Here is a 19,604-nt window from a genome sequence, read left to right as displayed (position 1 = left end):
CATTTGATGGGAGAGAAGTGAAGGACTGAATGGAAAATCGGGGTTAAGAGAGTCAGTCAGGTTTGAGAATTTATTAATGGTGTTTAAGAGTCTGAATTAGCTAGGAGTGGAGTGTGTGAGAAGATGTGAGATGTGTCTTACATGTATTAGATAATCTGTTTGTTATGTTCAATATCTGTTAATAAAATATTATTTCTGTTTGTATACACGTTTGGCCTCCAGGAATACTATACATGGACTCAAGCAAGGTGTCTGTGATGGGTCCGCAGCAATATAAGGGACATAAATCAAATTATATAGAAGGTTCCCAGAGCTGGTGCTTGCAGCAATAGTACATACGGAGGTTTTTTACATTGGTGGCAGAGGTGGGGAGAAAGGAAAAGCCTCACTCTGTGTAGTAACATTGACATTTATGGAAGTCTTCACATTTGGTGGCAGTGAAGGCTTAGGCAAAGCCTTACGCCTGATGGAAAAGCCGTGGGTTAAGTGGTTAACCCCCACAAGCTGGTCCTGGTGCTTCTGCTTCATTTTCCTCTTCAGGCTTGGTTCACAGGCTTGACTGAGTGTTTGGGATTTGGATTTGTCATGTTTTAAAATGATGGTTTGATTTGAGTGCTTCCCTAAATCGCCACACACACACTCACACACTACTGTTAGGTAATTTCATGGGGGTGGGTGGGCTGTGGGCCTGAGTAACCATTACATTCATTCTTCTCATATGTTAACTTACCATATACCTCTGACATTATAAACGTTTGTACAGCTCATTAGATACTTTTCTTCTGATTATTTACTTTCACTTTAGTCTCAGATAGCATTTCTATTGAGAGGCTTACTGATAAACTTGTTTCATTTAACTTTCCATTTTTTATTGTTACAAAATTCCAATATAGGAAGCCATCTACTATATTCATGTTTCTGTGATTCAATCTAGCTGTTAGTTCGTCCATTTCAGATAAATCTATAAACTCCAGTAACCATTCATTGATTGATGGAATTTCTTCTCGTCTTCATTTTTTTGTGAACAGGATTCTCGCAGAGGTTATCCTGTATAATATTACTCTCCAATGTACATTTTCATCTTGCCTTCTTAATTTACTTGTCATATTTAACAAGTATATCTCAGGTTTCATTTGATAATTTATTATCAAAATCTTAGTTATCATTATATGAATTCCTCCCAGTACTTCTTAATTTAAAACAACAAAAAGGGAAGAAGAAGAGACCTCTATCAAAAAAATCCAAGAAATTAAAGCCAGGTTCAAACCGAGGGAAGGGATGCTCTATAGAGAAAAAAAAAACATTATACAGGAACGAGAAGAAATAAAAAGACGCTGGAAGCAATACACAGAAGAGTTATACAAAAGAGATGAGGGAATGAATGATATTTGGAATGAGGAACCATACGAAGACGGACCCCGAATTCTAAGAAGTGAAGTGGAATCTGCAATAAAGGAAAGGGTTAAAAATAAATCACCGGGAACAAATGATATCCCAAATGAACTGCTACAATGCCTACAGACAGATGCAACTTCAGTGCTAACTGAAATATGCCAACAAATATGGAAAACAAAGTGATGTCCAAGAGACTGGAAACGCTCGATATACATATAAATCCACAAGAAAGGAGATACAAAAGACTGGCAGAAACTATAAGACAATCGCATTAATCTCACATGCAAGCAAAATAATGCTCAAAATTCTGCAGCACAGACTTCAACTATACATGAAGAGAGAAATTCCAGAGGTGCAAGCAGGGTTCAGAAAAGGAAGGACACTAGGGGCCACACTGCAAACATGCAATGGCTAAGAGAGTGCACCAAAGAATTCAAAAAAAGAATCAGCATGTGTTGTCTAGACTACAGCAAAGCATTTGATTGTATAGATCATGAAAAGCTATGCAATGCACTCGAAGATATGGGTGTGCCGCTATATCTGATAGTCCTGATGAGGAAACTGTACCAAGGACAAGAGGTCATCATCAGAACAGAATTTGGAGAAACAGAGTAGTTCCCAATAGGAAAAGGGTCAGGCAATGCTGCATCCTATAACCCTACTTGTTTAACCTATATGCTGAAAACATAATAAGGAAAGCAGAATTCGAATCAGAAAAAGGAGGAGTGAAGATAAGAGGAAGGAACATTAACAACCTAAGATATGAAGACAACAAACACCATAATATTAGCAGAAGACATTCAGGAATTGGAACCGTTAGTAAGAGAGGTCAAAGATGAAAGTGCAAAGACAGGTCTGATGCTGAATATAAAGAAAACAAAAATGACTACAGAAGAAATACACAAATTCAGTCTAGACAACAAGCAAATTGAAATAGTTAAAGAATTCCCATATCTAGGATCACTGACAAGAATGGAAACTGCAGTCAAGAAATACGAAGAAGACTAGGAATGGGAAGGGCAGCTAAGAAAGAACTAGAAAAGATACTGAAGAGCAAAGACATGCAATTGAGTACCAAAGTCGGAATCGTTCAAGCCATTGTATTCCCAATTACCATCAGATGTGATAGCTGGACAGGAAGGAAGCAGAGAGAAAAAAAATCAATGCATTTGAAATGCGGAGCTAGAGAAGAGTACTGAGGATACCATGGACAGCCAAGAAAGCAAACAAATGGGTTCTTGAACAGATCAGACCAGGGCTCTCCTTAGAAGTAAAGATGATCAAGTTGAGACTATTGTACTTTGGCCACATTATGAGATACTGATTTGAAAGCTAACCCCACATCAATATTAGCAGAAGACATTCAGGAATTGGAACCGTTAGTAAGAGAGGTCAAAAATGAAAGTGCAAAGACAGGTCTGATGCTGAATATAAAAGAAAACAAAACCACGGTTCCCAGAATTCCCTAGCATTGAGCCAGGGTGGTTAAAGTGGTCACAAACTGGATTATTTCTGCAGTGTGTTTTGGACCTTAAGTCTCCTTCCTCAGATGTATTTGGCTGCTAGCCCTGGGTATGGTTTAGAGGATGGCTTCGTCTCCCACAGCCCTCACTTTTCATAAAGGGAAAACCTCAGAAATGGAATAAGAAAGATGAAAAGTGCACAGAAAGGCCCCAGTTTTGTTCTTTTCTTTTTTCTTTTTTTAAAAATTGAACATAAAACAAATCAATACCATCCAAACATATCTCTTTCAAATACACCTTTTCCTTAAATCTCAGTATAATAGTCACACATAATATATTTTCTTCCATTCTTATTTATTGTCTCTTCCTCTTACTTCCTGATTTATAGACACTTTCTTTATCCTTCAATCTTAAACTTCACTCATTTCTTTTGTGCTTTTTCCCTTTTCTTCCTCTCCTTTCATAATTCCTTATCTCTAACCTCCTTTTTTAATTCTTCTTTCACTCACCACAACCTTCTATCACTTACTCTCACCCTCTTCAACCTTCTTTCCCCCAATTTACCATATAGATGTCTTTGGGGTGTACTAAAACAAATGACAGTACTTGCCCATAGAGAAACCATACTTGCCCATAGAGAATCATTGGAAAATACTTGCCTATAGCAAGTATTCTACAATGATTCCCTATGGGCAAATATTCTCTAATGATTCTCTGTGGGAAGTACACAGAGAGATCTTGTAGCACCTTTGAGACTAACAGAAAGAAATTGGCAGCATGAGCTTTTGTAGACTTCAGTCTACTTCCTCAGATGCATTTGGTGGAGTGGAAGCCACATACCAATATGCCATTGGTATGTGAGGATGTCAATACAAATTACAAATCCTTTGTGTGTGGAAATGAAGTTGCAGGTCCAGTTTTAAGTATTCTCTATTATTCTCTATGGGCAAACAATTCCTAATGATTCTCTATGGGAAGTATTCTCAATGGGTAAATAATTCTCAATGATTCTCTATAGGCAAGTAATCTGCAATGGTTCTCTATGGGCAGATAATCCCCAATGATTCCTTATGAGAAGCATTTTCCAATGATTCTCTATGGCCAAGTGTTCTCTATGGGAAGTCTTCTCCAATGATTCCCTATGGGAAGCATTCTCTATGGTCAAATATAGTTTCTCTCTGGGCAAGCATGGTTTCCCTATGGGCAAGAGTTCTCTAATGATCCCCTATGGGCAAGTGTTGTCCAATGTTTCCCTATGGGCAAGAGTTCTCTAATGATCCCCTATGGGCAAGTGTTGTCCAATGATGCTCTATATGGGAATTATCCTCCAACGATTCTCTATGGGGAGGCATGCTTTCTCTGTGGGACGCGTATTCTCTAACGATTGCCTATGGGAAGCATTCTCCAACGTTTCTCTGTGGGCAAGCATTCCCCAATGATTCCCTATGGGCACGTGCTGTCATTTATTGCAGTATGTTTTGATGATGATAATAGTAATAGTAATAATAATAATAATAATACTTTATTTATATAGCGCTGTAGACTTACACAGCACTGTACATACAAATTATAAAGCTGATGAAATGTAATGCTATTTCAACACATCCAAACCTCATATTCCATGTAGTACCTCTGACATTGTACACATAAATGTACACCTCATTATTATTATTATTATTATTATTAGTAGTAGTAGTAGTAGTGTTCAGTTTTATTCTGAGGCAAGGAGAAAGAGGGCTGGAGGGAGGCCTGGCTCTCCTGCTCCCCCTGCTCCTCCCCTCAGGATGGGAAGAAGCAGCCTCCCTCCTCCTCCTCCTCCTCCTCCTGCCGGCTTGCAAGGCCTAGGCGCGGCCAGAGGACGTCGCCCTCTCCCTCCCCTGGCAATCCCTCGGCCTCAGACGAGGAGGAGCAGAGCTAGAGCCTCCTCAATTGCGGCTGAGGAGGAGAGAGATTATTTCCAGGGGAAAGCTTGGCAGGACGGGGGAGCGTTTCCGGGAGGCTGCTGCTCCTGCCGCCTTGCAACGTCCCCGAGGCCGAGCCTGGGGTAAGTCCCGCTGAGGCGAGGGAAGGGAAAAGGCTGCCCCGGCCTTGGAAGGGGAAGAAGAGGGAGGGTGCGTCCACATTGGGGAAATAACCCGGTTTGGAATGGCATACTGCCATTCCCAGAATACCAGCGCCTGGCGCCGTGGCGCTTCCAAACCGGGTTATTTCCCCCGTCTGGACGCCTCCAGAGTGTTAGGACACCGCCAAGGCCCCAGCCTCCTTCCTCTTGTGCCTTTTCCCTCCTCCTCTCCCTCCCCAGGCCTTCTGGGCCCAGCTGCCTCTCTCATGAGGCCCACTGCAGTGGTCCCCCAAACTGGGCTCTTTTGAGAGACCTTGTTGGACTTCAGCTCCCAGAAGCCTCAGCCACGTTGGTCAATGGCCTGGGATTCTGGGAGCTGAAGTCCAACATCTCTTACAGAGGCGTCTCTGTATCACTATATAGTGGTCCCCAAACTGTGAAAGAGATTTCTTTTGGACTTCAGTTCCCAGAAGCCTCAGCCACGTTGGCCAATAGCATGGGATTCTGGGAGCTGAAGTCCAGAACCCCTTAAAAGAGCACGGTTTGGGGACCACTGCCATGTCCAAGTGGTTTAAGCCATTTGTCCCCAAACTGTGTCCTTTGGAGGTCTTTAAACAGAGGCTGGATGGCCATCTGTCAATGGGGATGCTTTGATTGAGAGTTCCTGCATGGCAGAATGGGGCTGGGTTGGATGGCCCTTGCGGTCTCTTTCAACTCTATGATTCTGTGCTCTTTTAAGGGATTTTAGGCTTCAGCTCCCAGACTATTGGCCAATAAGGCTGAGGCTTCTGGAAGCTGAAGTCCAAAAAAAAAAATCTCTTAAAGAGCACAGTTTGGGGACCACTGGTTTAAGCCACTTGCCTCCAATAAGCTGGGTATTCATTTTGCTGACCTATGAAAGAATGAAAGGCTGAGTGAGCCTTGGAGCCCCTTAGACTCGAACTCACAACCTGGTGGCTGCAGGACTGGCATTTAACTACTGCCCATGGCATCCCTTTGGGCATGGTTGGCATCCACATGTTCTGGGTGACCAGGCACGTCCTCCTTTTTTCAGGACATGCCCTACATGGCTGCCACTGGATGTACCCTCAATTTTTGTTTTCCTCCTGTATGGTTTTTAATGGCTTTTGCCTGATGAAGAAGCATTTCAGCCTTCTGCCCAGGAGGCTTCCAAAGCGACCTCCGTTCTGAGCATGACTAAGGAACATGGATTGACATTCATAGGAGTGTTTAGTAGCTTTTATTTTGTCTTTCTCTCCATCTTTCTTGAACATCCTACATTTTGTCCAGTGTCTTGTCCTCCTTTGAGATTGTGACACCTGACAGCGTTCTCTTTCTTTAGGATGCTTTGGAAGTCACTCTCTTTCACCATAGAAATCAAAGAGCCATGTTAGTTTGGAGAAGCAGTATGCAAAGCTGTCACCTTTGAGACTCACTGAAAGAAAGAAACTGGCGGTGTGAGCTTTCATAGACTTGAGTCTAATTCCTCAAGTGCATGTAATCTCCTTCCTGAGGGTCAGAGCTATTCGACGGTGGAACACACTCCCTTGGAGAATGATGGAGTGTCCTTGTTTGGAGGTGTTTAAACAGAGGCTGGATGGTCACCTATTGGGAGTGCTTTGATTATGTCTTGCTGCATGGCAAGGGATTGGAGTGGATGGCCCTTGTAGTCTGTTCCAACTCTGTGATTGTATGATTCAAATGCTTGTAAACTCAAATGCATGCCATCTTATTTCCTCAGATGCATGTAGGCTCAAGTCTATGAAAGCTCAAGCTACCAGCTTCTTCCTTTCAGTACCAGTGGTCCCCAAACTCTATTCCTCCGGGTATTTTGGACTGCAGTTCCCTGAAGCCTCGTCCACTTCAGTGATCAGGGATTCTGGGAGCTGAAGTCCAAAGCATCTGGAGGACCAGAGTTTGGGAACCACTAAGTCAGCTTCAAAGGTGTTATTAGATCCCCTTTGCATACTGACTCCCCACATAAGTGTTTTGGAAGAGGGATATACCACCTCAGTGGACATTAGGCTACCTCTGTCAGGACATCTTTGGAGATGTGCCGTCAGAAAACCTGAGAGTGATGATTATTCATTTTATTTTAATTTTTGCAGCCTACAGAGTTGTAGGAAGCAGTTCTTGTTCTGTTGCTTTCACAGATGAAAAAGGCTGAACGTGTGAAAGAAGGAAAAAGGGTTACCTTTCAAATACTGTAAAGAGGAAATGGCAAGCCATTGTTGCTTAGAGAGAGGCCTGCTTATTTGTTAGCCTCCGGTGTGCTGTAATCCCTTTGCCCTCTCAGAGGAAAAGTGTATTGTTGACTGTGCATCAAGGGACACGGGGATGTTGCAGAGAATGCAAAATGTAGATTGGGTTAAGGTTTGAGCAGCAAGGCTATTGTGAAAGGAAGTGACTTCTAGAAGACTTCTAGAACAATAGCGGTTTGTCTTTAGCAGCCATAGTGAAGGTTATTTTCAGATTCCTTCTAGTAAGAAAAGAAAATAGAGTTGCCTCTACCATGTGTTGCTATAAGGGAAAAAATGCAGTCAGTAGTCTACCACACCTACTTCCAAATCTACTTATTTTCAGAACAAAATTTACAGTTATTTTGAATAGCAGATGTTGTCTGTGCAATAAAGGAATGCCTCATTCTCAGAGCCATAATTCCTGAGCTGTAAGGGATCTCCTTAGGATCCAACAACTCACAGTTCCATAGTCATTCTTCATTTTTTCCAAATAGCCAGAAATTCACTGCTAGACTTGATATGTTGAACTGTAAAGAGAGGTTTATTTTTTCCAGGCCTTGTATCATGTGGCTTCATAATGCTAACTGGTTTTAGCTAACGTTGTTTAATGATATCTACATTTATGTAATGAAAAGGCATTCTTGAGAAACTAATACACAGTGATGTGATTGTTGTGGAAGTTCAGTCATATGGCTATCTACTCAGAATTAAGCTCTATTGGGTTAGATGAGTTTTACTACCAGGAAGATACAAGGTTGTAATCTAAAGACTTAATTCAAGCCCCGTGGTAAATTTGTGTTTTAAAAAGGCAGATTATTTTTCACTGGAGGGCCTTCAAACCTAATAATGTGCCCTCGTAAAAGAGATATAGCCAAACAAAAAATAATTTGGGATCTTATATTGGAACTTACTGTTTCTACTTTTTCTAAAAATCTCAAGTGATTTATATATCATTAATGTTTCCCGTGTTAAAAATAGCTCAATATACAGATTTTACTTAAATGTAGGTAATATTGAACTTTTTTTACAGTATTATTTTGCAGTCTAGCACCAAGTTGCATTTCTGAAATCTATGGTGGTTTAGTTTGGATCATGAATAAGAATTTATTTCAACTGGGAGCACATGTACAGCACAATCCTAAGCATGTTTCTTTACCAATAAGTCCTGACACTTGCATTGGGGTTTGCTCTCAGTGAAGCGTGCATAGTAGGATAGCAGTCTAAAGTGCTGTTTGATAACAAACAAATGATGAGTAGACTTTAGGGTTCCTATTTAGATCTGCTATGAGTAGACTTGAGAGCCAGCATGGTGTGGTGGTTTGAGTGTTGGACTATGACTCTGGAGACCGGGATCCAATTTCCTTGTCAGCCATGGAAATCCACTGGGTGATACTGGTAATTCATATACTCTCAGCCCCAGAAAAACCAATGACAGGTTTGCCTTAGGGTCTCCATATATCAGACACAATTTGAAGGCACATAACAAGACATGAATAGGGCTTCTATATGCACTTAGCTGGGAGCGAGAATAATTTAATTTAGTGGAGGCTTTTTCTGAGTATTCATTATCTAAGAAAACCCAATGAAATTCATGGGACCACCATGAGTTTACAGATGACTTGAAGGTACACAGACACTTCTAAGAAGACATGCGGTGTTCATAATTTTCTTAACTGTATTGCCTTCTTATCTGTGTTGCTATCACAGTTCAACCTGAACTATCTGAAAAGATATCTTATAGCACCTTTGAGACTAATTGAAAGAAAGAAGTAATTCTCAAAAGTGCTCCAAGATCTCTCTACATACTAATTCTACAGACTGACACAGATATATCTTTGAATTCTGGTCTCCCTGCCGCTGTTCAACCTTGAACTGAAGACGTATTTCAGGATCAATGTTCTCCATAAGCCACTCTTGCTGCTAATTTCCAAGACTGAGTTGGGAACTGAAATTGATCCTAAGAAGGCATTCACCTTGTTTGTATATGCTAGTATTCTACATACAAGTGGGAAGACGTTAGAGTAAACCTTCAATGTGATCCTAAGCATGTTTCCTCAGAAATAAGCCTTAGTTAATACAGTAGGACTGATCCTCTAGTGAGAATAAGTAGGGTTATGGTTTTGGTTGATCCATAATTAATAAGAACCATGCTGGATTAGACCAAATATCTATTTAGTCTAGCATTCTCTTCCCACAGTGACCAGGCAGGTGCCTGAGGGAAGATCAGAAACAAGAGATCAGTGTAACAGCCTTCTTCCACTACTTCTCTGCAGCAACTGGTGCTCAGATGATACAACAGCTGAAATCTATATTTCTCATGATGAGTAGCCATTGATAACCTTATCTCCCATGAATCAGCATTTCAGTAGCTCAGTATTGTTCATGGTTTGATGATAGTTGTCTTACACTTTTGGTGTTAGTATTAATTTCTTGGAAGTATGCAAGGACAACTGAGGATATTTTCAGTGGAGTTTTTTTTTAACGGACATCCAGGGGGGCACCATCCCATTGAAATAAGTGGAAATTACTTAAGTGCCTTTGATGCTATACAGATATGCATGGCATTCTAGCCCCAGGGCCTTAATTCCAAACTCTGTTTACATGGACAGCTAAGGGAGGATGGTGTAATAATTATGCAACATCCTTTGAAAGCTCTGGAGTAATCATAGTGCATTTCTTGGAAACATTTTCTAGAAAAGAAGCTGTGTTAATCTGTTAATAGATCCTTGGGCTGGCTTCTGTCCAATTTGTTGTGTACCTCTGCTGGAGCAGTGTATTGCAAGGGGTGGAACAGTTTTCCTCTGAGTTATAAAGCCCTGCCAAACGTATATAGTGAGTCAGGACAAGGTCTTTCCAGATATCACTGAATTCCAGTTCCCACCAGCTTTACCCATCCTTGGTTATTGGTGAGGCATGATGGGAATAGTCAATTATTAGCATCTGAAAGGCCAGAGGTTCCCCTCTGCAGGTAAGTTACACTTCAGTTGGTGTACACCTTCTCCCCCTTTTATTTATTTCTTGCCTCTCTCTACGGATCGAGGCGAGTTACAAAACACAATAATATACATGATAAAATTACGTAGCAAAACATAAATTACATAACGTCAATAAAACATAATCCCTATCACCATACCAAAGCAAAAATTTAACTATATATATTTTTAAAATGGAAACTTTGATTGCTCTTTAAAAATAATGTAGTGGTCTGACACTGTGATTATTATTACATATTATAAAAATATAATATTCCATCATTTTTATTTGATTTTTTGAGGTATCCTTATGTTTATGCTGAGTCAGTCCTGTGGTCTGACTTTGTTCTTGTCTGCTGTGGTTGGCAGCAGCTATCTGAGGTCTCCAGACAGAAATCTTTCCAATCTCTCCTACTTTTGTTTCCTTTGTTAAATGGCAGGGATTGGGCCTTGAAAACTGCTGCCTGGAAATCACATATTGATGGCTTCACCAAACTGTTAGTAGTTGCTTTGTTAGCCACCCATAATCATGCGGTTGTTGCAAGTATAATAAAAGTGAGGTGTAATGTTTAATTTCCAGGAGAAGAAAAACCCATAGTCAATTGTATTTGTTGTATTTATTATTGTAAATTGAATGTGAAAATGAATTGTCTTAGTGGTAGCTGTTGTATAATAGCATAAGGTACAATGCTACTGTCTGTTATTTTCGACTTGAAAAACATAGCATTTTCTATGATATTGCCCAAAGTTATTGGTAGAATGGTCGTAGGCCTGGAGTGGGTTGAGGAAGAATCTGGAAGAAGTTCTATTAAATTAAAGCCTGTTTGGCTGGTGCCAATCATGAGGAGGCAGAGGGGGCAGCTTTATTTATTCTAGTATTGTTTTGTTCTTTTTTGACAGACAATGCCTTCCTCTCTCATTGTGCCCAGTAAGAGGAAAAATAACTATTCCAGATCAGGGCTAGCTCAAAGGTCTCCACCCTTGTAAAGGGAGAATAAGGGGGTTGTGGATCCAGCAAGCCCACTGCTAGCTCTGATATGCCTGCTGCAGGTGCTGAAGTCCCATTAGCAGAGGAACAATGGTAGGGAACTTTCCTGCTTCCTGAAAAAAGTAATGTCTGACAGCAGGCCTTTTTCTATTCACAAACCTCCCTTTGTGGATAGAGATTCTCCACCAGTGCCACCAACTGTGAGGATTTCTCTCATGCAATCCCACCACAGTTGGCAGATGTGGGCTTGCTACCCTTTAATCCAGTGGTTCTCAAACTTTGGGGATGGACCTCCCAGTTTGTGCAAGAGTTGCTCTAGGGGTGTGTGAGGCTTGGAGGAAGCATATTTAAAAATTGCTGCTATGCATGAACAATGTTAGTCAATGAAAGGTTAAAAATCCACTAGATGACTTGTATTTCATCATTAAGAAAGAGGAAATTGTATGGCCTTTAGTCATAGAATCATAGAATCATTATGTTGGAAGAAACCACAAGGGCCATCCAGTCCAACTCCCTGCCATGCAGGAACTCACAAAGCATTCCAGGAATGCAAGGGACTGGAGAGTAACTAACTGACTAGTTCCCATATTTCAGAGTGAATCCGTACTTCACTGGAAGGCTTATTTAATTTCCAGAGGTGTCTTCTTGCATGTACACAATTCAATTGATATAGTCAGTATAGGAAAATAAGAAAAGCCTTAAGAATATGTGGATTTGCCACAGCATACCTACTTAAAACTTTCCGGTTTTGAATCAATATTGCTGGTTAACTGTCAACAAGTTACTGTCTCTTGACCTAGTGTTTTGGCTTAAATCCAGTGGTGGTCCATGGTGTGTTTGCCATCTGCCCAGCAGTCTTTGTGGCAGCCAGGTCCCAAATCTGTGCACAGGTGCATTGCATTTGCTATAGTCAGGAGCCTGGCGGTGCAGTAGATAAATGCCTGTACTTCAGACACTCACTCACAAGCCACTCAATTTGATCAGAACTTCAAAAAACAGGATAGAAGCAATGTTGTGAGTTCAAAACCAGCCAGGGGCTCAGGGTTAACTCAGCCTGGCTTCCTTCTGAGGTCACTAAAATGAATACCCAGCTTGTTTTGGGGCAATTAGTTTACACATTGTAAACTGCTTAGGGAGTGCTTCAGTGCACTGATAAGTGGTACAGAAATGTACTTTGCTATTGCTTTTGCTATTTTCATTATTTCATTGTTTGGGTTCTACTATGCAGAAATTTTTGTTTGATTCAATAAATACCAAGTGGAGCACATTACAGTTGCTGTAGGGGTTCTCACACTTTGCACTGTAGCCTAACTTCCAACATTTTTATAGAGAAATAAACATGCAATATTTAGAATTCACATCAAGTCTGCACCCATCGAAGCAGAAAGAAACTTGCATGTGATAAATCTGTCATATTACAATCACTATTACAGTTGGTGAATCAGTTTTACTCTCCCCCGAGTTCCATTTTTTTAAAAAATTGAATTGCTTCTATCCTGTTTGTGGATTTTCCCTGAAAAATGTTTAAGTTCTGATCAAATTGAATCAAGCAGAGATCCAAAGCATATTCACCAATTCTATTCAGTTGGCATAACAATAGGGGGTACTGTGTTGTGCCTTTCTGTCCAATATGTAGCTGTTAAGGATGAGCAGCTTGTCAAAACAAAACAACACAAAAGATGTGGCTCCCTTAAATCAGCACTAAAATAGTTGAACACATAAGGATTCAGAACTAAACGTTGAAGAGCTAGGCACTTGCATTCCTCTGTCTGCATAGATTACACTAATTTGTTTTCTTTTCTCCCACATTTTATTTTATGTTTAAAAATCTCAAGTCCTTTCTGCCTCATTTATTAAAATATTATCAAAACTTTTATAAATTCTTATTTTTTTAAAACAACAACAACCCTGAACCAAATGAAATTCTTGCCATCCCTAAGTGCTACCAACTCTGACGGTGACTACATTTTAACATAAAGCAGACGTGGGCAAGTGTATCCTTGGGGCTGCAGGCCCCAATCCCCCAAATGCTTTGGCAGGGGAATTGCTTCTCTCACAAGCTTCCAAAGACCCTTTCATAAACACAGTTATAGTGCCTTGGCTACATTCTATGGAATCATGGAGTTTACAGTTTGGGGAGGAACTAGAGCTCTCTAGCTGAGAATTCTAAATATTGCAGAAAACTGCATATTCCAGGATTCCTTCTGATGTTGCCATGGCAGTTAAGGTAGAATCACAGTGCTATGGTTCTGCAGAATGAAAGAGCCTAAAAATAGTGATTCATGTTTTAAATAAATTGCAGGGCCCCTTCCATGATTCATCATAAAAAGAACATAACAATTCTGGCAACTTCCTGTTTTCCTTTTGTTTCTCTTGCTGGCTTAGTGTCCCCCAGAGAATCCTAAGGCAGAAAATTTGTCCACACTGATATAAAGCAAAGGCTTAACTGATGTCACTCATGTTTTCCCTGGTTAGAGCCAGTTTTTGGGAACAAACTTACTACAAATTTAGTTCATACAAAAGAGTATTGCTCCTAAACATGTGCAGACCTGTGTTTTGGCTGTAGGCTATGGGGTGGGAAGCAGGTAGTAGTGTGGGCAAGTATGAGTCTAAAACTCTCACTGGGTCCTGAAAAGAGACACCTGGCTAGACAACAGTTCATGTGAAAGGGAACTAGAAGTCTTAGTAGATCACAAGCTGAACATGAGTCAGCAGTGTGATGCAGAAGCCAAGAAAGCACAATGGGATTCTTGACTGAATCAACAGGAATATAGTGTCTAGAAGGGAAGTAATAGTGCCACTCTATTCTGCTTTGGTCAGGCCTCACCTGTGACCTGTGTCCTGTGTCCTGTTCTGGCACCACAATTCAAAAAGGATGTTGACAAGTTGGAGCATGTCCAGGGGAGGGCCACCAAAATGGTGAAGGGTCTGAAAGCCATGCTCTGTGAGGAGCAGTTAATGGAGCTGGGAATGTTTAGCCTGATGAAAAGAAGGCTAGGAGGGGACATGATAGTCATGTTTAAACATTTGAAGGGATTTCATATTGAAGAGGGAACAAGCTTGTTTTCCATGGCTCCAGAGATTATGACAAGTACAGTGAATTCAAACTACAGGAAAAGAGATTCCACCTAAATCTCAGGAGGAACTTCCTGAGGGTCTGAGTTGTTCAACAGTGGAACACACTCTTTTGGAGAGTGGTGGAGTCTCCTTCTTTGGAGGTGTTTAAAAAGAGGCTGGATGGTCATCTGTTGGGGGTGCTTTGATTGTGATGGCTGCATGGCAAGGGATTGGACTGGATGGCCCTTGTGGTCTCTTCCAACTCTATGATTCTTTTATCCCACTTCTCAAATCAGCAATAAAAATCAAAAGGGATGTTTGCTTTCTCTATACAGCTGGCCAATGCTGCCGTGGCGGTTTCCTCTCTTACATTCCATTGCTCCAGACATTCCTAGGATCTGATACGAGAATTTAAAAAAAAAAAAGAAAAACAGTATTTTTTGTTAAGTTTATAAGATGCATTTTTAGAGTCTGGCCAGTTTTCACTGAAATGAAAATGATTTTTTTTTTAAATAAGGAGTAAAACCTGATATAAATTAAACAGAATAATTGGTATCAGCGTTGAAAGTACAGAACGCTAAAGCTAATGTGCATGTTCAGAGCTGAAGCCATTTAACTCTCACTTTTCTGTGTGATTTTCAAAGAGGCAGTCAGTTCGGTGTTTCAGCATGGGAAAATGGGAAAAAGGGGGTGGGGGGCGAAAGAACCTGGTAGCACCTTGGAGAATAACTTTAAAATAACTAGTTAATCTCAAAGGGTCTGCTGGAGTTCTTTAAGTCTACTTTCCCCCATTTTCCCCCTCCGAGAAAGCTAAAGGTCTGTTTCTGGAAGTGTAGAGGAAGTCTTTTATCAGGATTATTTTACTGGTATGCATGTGTCAGGGTTTAAAATAAGACTCCTAAGGCATATTGGTGTATACAGAACAGCTGCACAATCAAGAGAGGATCAGCTGTGAAAAGATATTTGTGCCTTGTAGTTAAGTCTGAGAGAGCCTATGGCCTGTTACAGATTGCCAAAATAAAGCTGCTTCGGGTCTCTTTGGAGGTATGTTGTTTAAATGATGCATGCATCCTAAGAATCCGGAAGCTGCACCAAAGCTGCACTCCAGTGCTTAGGACTGGAGTGTGGCTTTGGCGCGACCTCCGGACTCTTAGGACCCATGCATCATTTAAATAGCATACCTCCAAAGAGACCCAAAGCAGCTTTATTTTGGCAGTCTGTAAAGGGCAGTGTGATTTGGCTGCTGGTCCAGGACTCAGGGAGGTCTGAGCCTGAATCCCTGCTCAGCCATGGAAACCCACTGGGTGACTTGGGCACATCACACTCTGTCAGCCTCAGAGGAAGGCAAAGGCAACCTCTCTCTTAAAAGATCTTACCAAGAAAGACCATGATAGGTTTGCCTAAGGGTTTCCATGAATAAAACATGACTTGTAGGTACATAGCAGTAGCAGAATTAAATCTGAAATCTTTCTAGACTGGGATAACAATCCAGAATTGTATGGGGAAATGTTTTCTTTAGTATTACTACCTTTTCTTTATGTCACACAGATAATGAATGTAAAATGATACACATATTTTATTGTAGATGCAATCCAAAATGCTGTGCACACACCATTCTCCTCTTGGTGTTTCCAGGTGGGAATGTTGGAGCAGGCAGGTATGACTGGAAAAAGGAGTTCACAGAAGAACGGTTACAGAGTACATTGGTCAGTAACCATTGTTACAGACACATTGGTCCAAAACACACTGCAGAAATAATCCAGTCTGAGACTGCTTTAACTGCTCTGGCTCAGTACTAGGGACTCCTGGGAATTATAGTTTATTGTGGCACCAGAGCTCTCTGACAGAGAAGGCTAAATGTCTCAGAGAATTCCTTAGCATTGAGCCAAGGCAGTTAAAGTGGTCTCAAGTCAGGATTATTTCTGTAGTGTGTTTTGGACCATTGTTTATTGATACCTGGAGCTTCTACAACTGTGTTTTTATCTCTTTATTTGTGTAAAATACATTCAAGAATGAATGGGATAGTTGACAAGTCTTTCGTGCCTTGTCTAAGATAGTTCTCAGCTCCGTCTCTGTTATTTTTTCATGTTCAAAATGACACATGCCTTCTCTGTACAGAATGGAAAAACAGCATTTCATCTTTGATAGACTGTGTTATTTTATGAGATTCTTCTTCCATGAGTTCGAATGTCTGCAGTGTCTTTGTGGTTTAAAATGTGTGTTCACCTAGTGCTTTCAGAATACTTCAAGAAGAATGAGAAGCAATCAAAGATGTTAATAGAAATCTCAGAGACTAGCTTCAGGGCATTTTTATGGATGGTATTACCTTTGCTAATTACAAATTTGATCTAGAGATCTGCATAGTTTTTTCTTCTTCCTTTCTTCTCCATTAACTTTTGTTCTCAGGAGAGAATATCATCTTATAGAGCAATTAAACCAACACAAATAATTTATGGTTTCCTCTTTTCATTGTGCCTTTCCAAATTCTTAGAGCATAACGAGCCTTGTATTATAATGCTGTTCTTTTGAATGAATATGTCTCAGTTTGGGCTTTTTGGGGTTGGAAGAAGAGATTTAATTGTTGATAAAATATCGCCATATATTGGAGCCAGTGTGGTATAGTGGTTAGAGTGTTGGACTTTGACTCTGGAAACAAGAGGGTTCAAATCCCAATTCAGTCATGGAATCTCACTGGGTGACCTTGGGAAAGTCACACACTCTCAGCCTCAGAGGAAGGCTGAGTTAACCCCCCTCTGAGGAAACCAGCCAAGAACACCCCGTGATAAGTTCGCCTTAGGGTTGCCATAAATTGGCACACAACAAGAACCAACAACAAAAGATCTAATTAGGATGAAAGACTTACACTTGGCCACAAAAGGTCATATCAGAGCTAACATGGATCCTGTTGAAATAAAATGAGAAAAAGGGACTTCAGATCAATAGGGATAATTAACTTATGTCTGAATCCAATCCAATTATATTTAAAAGAATTTGTTATGACCTCAAAGCCATCTTGCACATTTGTAGCATTATATACAATGGACTGCTTGAGAGTTGTCTGTTTGTCCTTCACACATACAAGCCGTCCTGAGGGTCGAGGGGGAGGGGTTGGTATCTTGCTATCTAACTCATGCCAGTTTCAAGTCCTATCTTTTCCCCCCAGCTATCATTTCTCTTCCTTCGAGTTTCATCCTATCAGACTCTTTTCTCCTCTACAGCTCCGGGTCGCAGTTATCTATCGCCCTCCTGGTTCTGCCACCCAGTTCCTCTCAGACTTTGAATCATGGCTGACACTCTTCCTTTCAGATTCTGTCCCCACTTTGATCCTAGGTGGATATTAATGATTCCAATAACCCTACAACATCTCGCTTTAACTCTCTGCTAGCTTCTTTTGGCCTCCAACCACACTCCAGTGCTTCAGCTCATTCTCTTGGTCACTGTCTTGACCTAGTTCTTGCTGCAAACTGTGCCATTTCTGACTACCTGGCACTTGACTTTCCACTATCTGATCATCATTTAATCTCCTTTGCTCTTACTTATACTCCTCCTCCTCGTCATACTGTTCAACGCCATTTTCGTGATCTTCAATCTGTTGACTCTAACCATCTTGGTCTGACCCTGGATTCATCTCTCTCTTCCCTAAATCTTGGGGATTCTGCTGATTCAGCAATGTCTTTATTTAACTCCACTCTCTCCTCGACTCTCTACCATTTTGCCCCTGTCTCTGTACGCACTTCTTCCTCTAAGACTAGGCCTCAGCCCTGGCTTACCCCAAAATTAAGTTTCTCCGGTCCTGCTCTAGAGCGGCCGAACGTCTTTGGAGAAAGTCCAAACAGTGGGCTGATTTTATCCATTTCAAATTTGTTCTTTCTTCCTTTTCACGTGCCCTGTCTATGGCAAAACAGAATTATTACAAATCATTGATCTCCGCCAATGAGAGGCGCCCACAGTGTTTGTTCTCCATCTTCAACACTTTGCTTAAACCTCCCTCTCCTCCTGTCTCTTCATCATTCTCTCCTAATGACTTTGCTAATTATTTCATCTCTAAGATTACCACTATTCGCTCTGAGATAGTCCCCCCCGATTCTTCTTCTGCTCATAATCTTCTATCGCCTTCGCCTAACAAATTTTCTGTGTTTCCTCCTGCCTCTTTGGATGAACTCTCTTCACTTCTGAACTCTTCCAAACCTGCAACTTGCTCTCTTGATCCAATTCCTACTCGTCTTCTAATCTCTATAGCTCCCTCCTTTCTGCCCTCGCTTCTCCATATCTTCAATCTCTCTCTTTCTACAGGCTCCTTCCCGTCGGACTTCAAACATGCTCTCATTTCCCCAATTCTGAAAAAACCTTCCCTTGACCCCTCCTCTTTGTCTAGCTATCGTCCGATTTCTCTTCTTCCCTTTCTTTCTAAGGTTTTGGAACGGGTTGTTTATTCTCGCTGTCTTGAGTTTCTTGAAGCCAACTCCATCCTTGATCCCTTTCAGTCTGGTTTCCGCCCAAGGCATTCTACAGAGACAGCTCTCACCAAGATCTCGAATGACCTTTTACAGGCCAAGGCTAATGGCTTTTACTCTGTTCTCATCCTTCTCGATTTGTCTGCAGCCTTTGACATTGTTGATCACTGTCTTCTAGTTGATATACTTTCTGACCTTGGGTTCTCAGACTCTGTTCTCGACTAGTTTAGATCTTATTTGTCTGGCAGATCTTTTGCAGTGGTTACAGGTGGTCAGACTTCATCCTCTGTTCCCTTATCTGTTGGAGTTCCCCAGGGCTCTGTTCTGGGTCCCCTTCTGTTTTCTCTCTACACACTGTCCTTAGGAAAACTCATTAGCTCTTTTGGCTTTTCCTACCATCTGTATGCCGATGACACCCAGTTGTATCTTTCCGCCCCTGACCTTTCTCCAAGGCTTGAACAGCAAGTTTCGTCTTGCCTCACAGCTGTCTCGCAGTGGATGCGCCATCGGCGTTTGAAGCTCAACATGTCCAAGACGGAGCTTCTTGTCTTTCCTCCTAAGCCCACCCTTCAACACTCCTTTTCTGTCTCTGTGGACAACATTTCTATTCAACCAGTCCAGCAAGCCCGCAGTCTTGGTTTTATCTTTGACTCTTCTCTGTTGTGTATCCCTCAGATCCAGACCACAGCCAAGGCTTGTCGATTCTTTTTGTACAATATCGCTAAAATCCGACCTTATCTCTCTGCCTCTACTATCAAGATCCTGGTTCATGCCCTAGTGGTCTCATGACTTGATTACTGTAACGTCCTCCTGGCTGGGCTTCCTCTTTCTCACCTCCGTCCTTTAATCTCTGTCCAGCATTCAGCTGCACGCATTATCACATCCACCCACCGCTCTGACCACATCTCTCCTGTGTTGGCATCCCTTCACTGGCTCCCCCTCCCTCTCCGCATTCAGTATAAGCTCCTGCTGT

At 41.3% G+C, this 19,604-nt stretch overlaps 1 protein-coding gene across 3 annotated transcripts in view; it reads left to right on the top strand.

Annotated features, from left to right (window-relative positions):
- The first annotated feature begins 4,724 nt into the window (after positions 1-4,724).
- Positions 4,725-19,604, top strand: part of APBB2 (amyloid beta precursor protein binding family B member 2) — a 198,729-nt gene continuing 183,849 nt past the window's right edge. For all 3 annotated transcript variants that reach the window (XM_089525147.1, XM_089525153.1, XM_089525146.1), the window contains exon 1: positions 4,725-4,902. The gene's annotated coding sequence lies outside the window, so the exon portion shown is untranslated. The remainder of the gene's footprint in view (positions 4,903-19,604) is intronic.

The sequence above is a fragment of the Sceloporus occidentalis genome, unplaced genomic scaffold (assembly GCF_023333645.1).
Source record: "Sceloporus occidentalis isolate IW3139 unplaced genomic scaffold, rSceOcc1.0.p SCAF_5, whole genome shotgun sequence".
NCBI lineage: Eukaryota > Metazoa > Chordata > Lepidosauria > Squamata > Phrynosomatidae > Sceloporus > Sceloporus occidentalis.
Note: the sequence above shows the minus strand (reverse complement) of the source record. Positions and strands in the feature narration are given on the sequence as shown.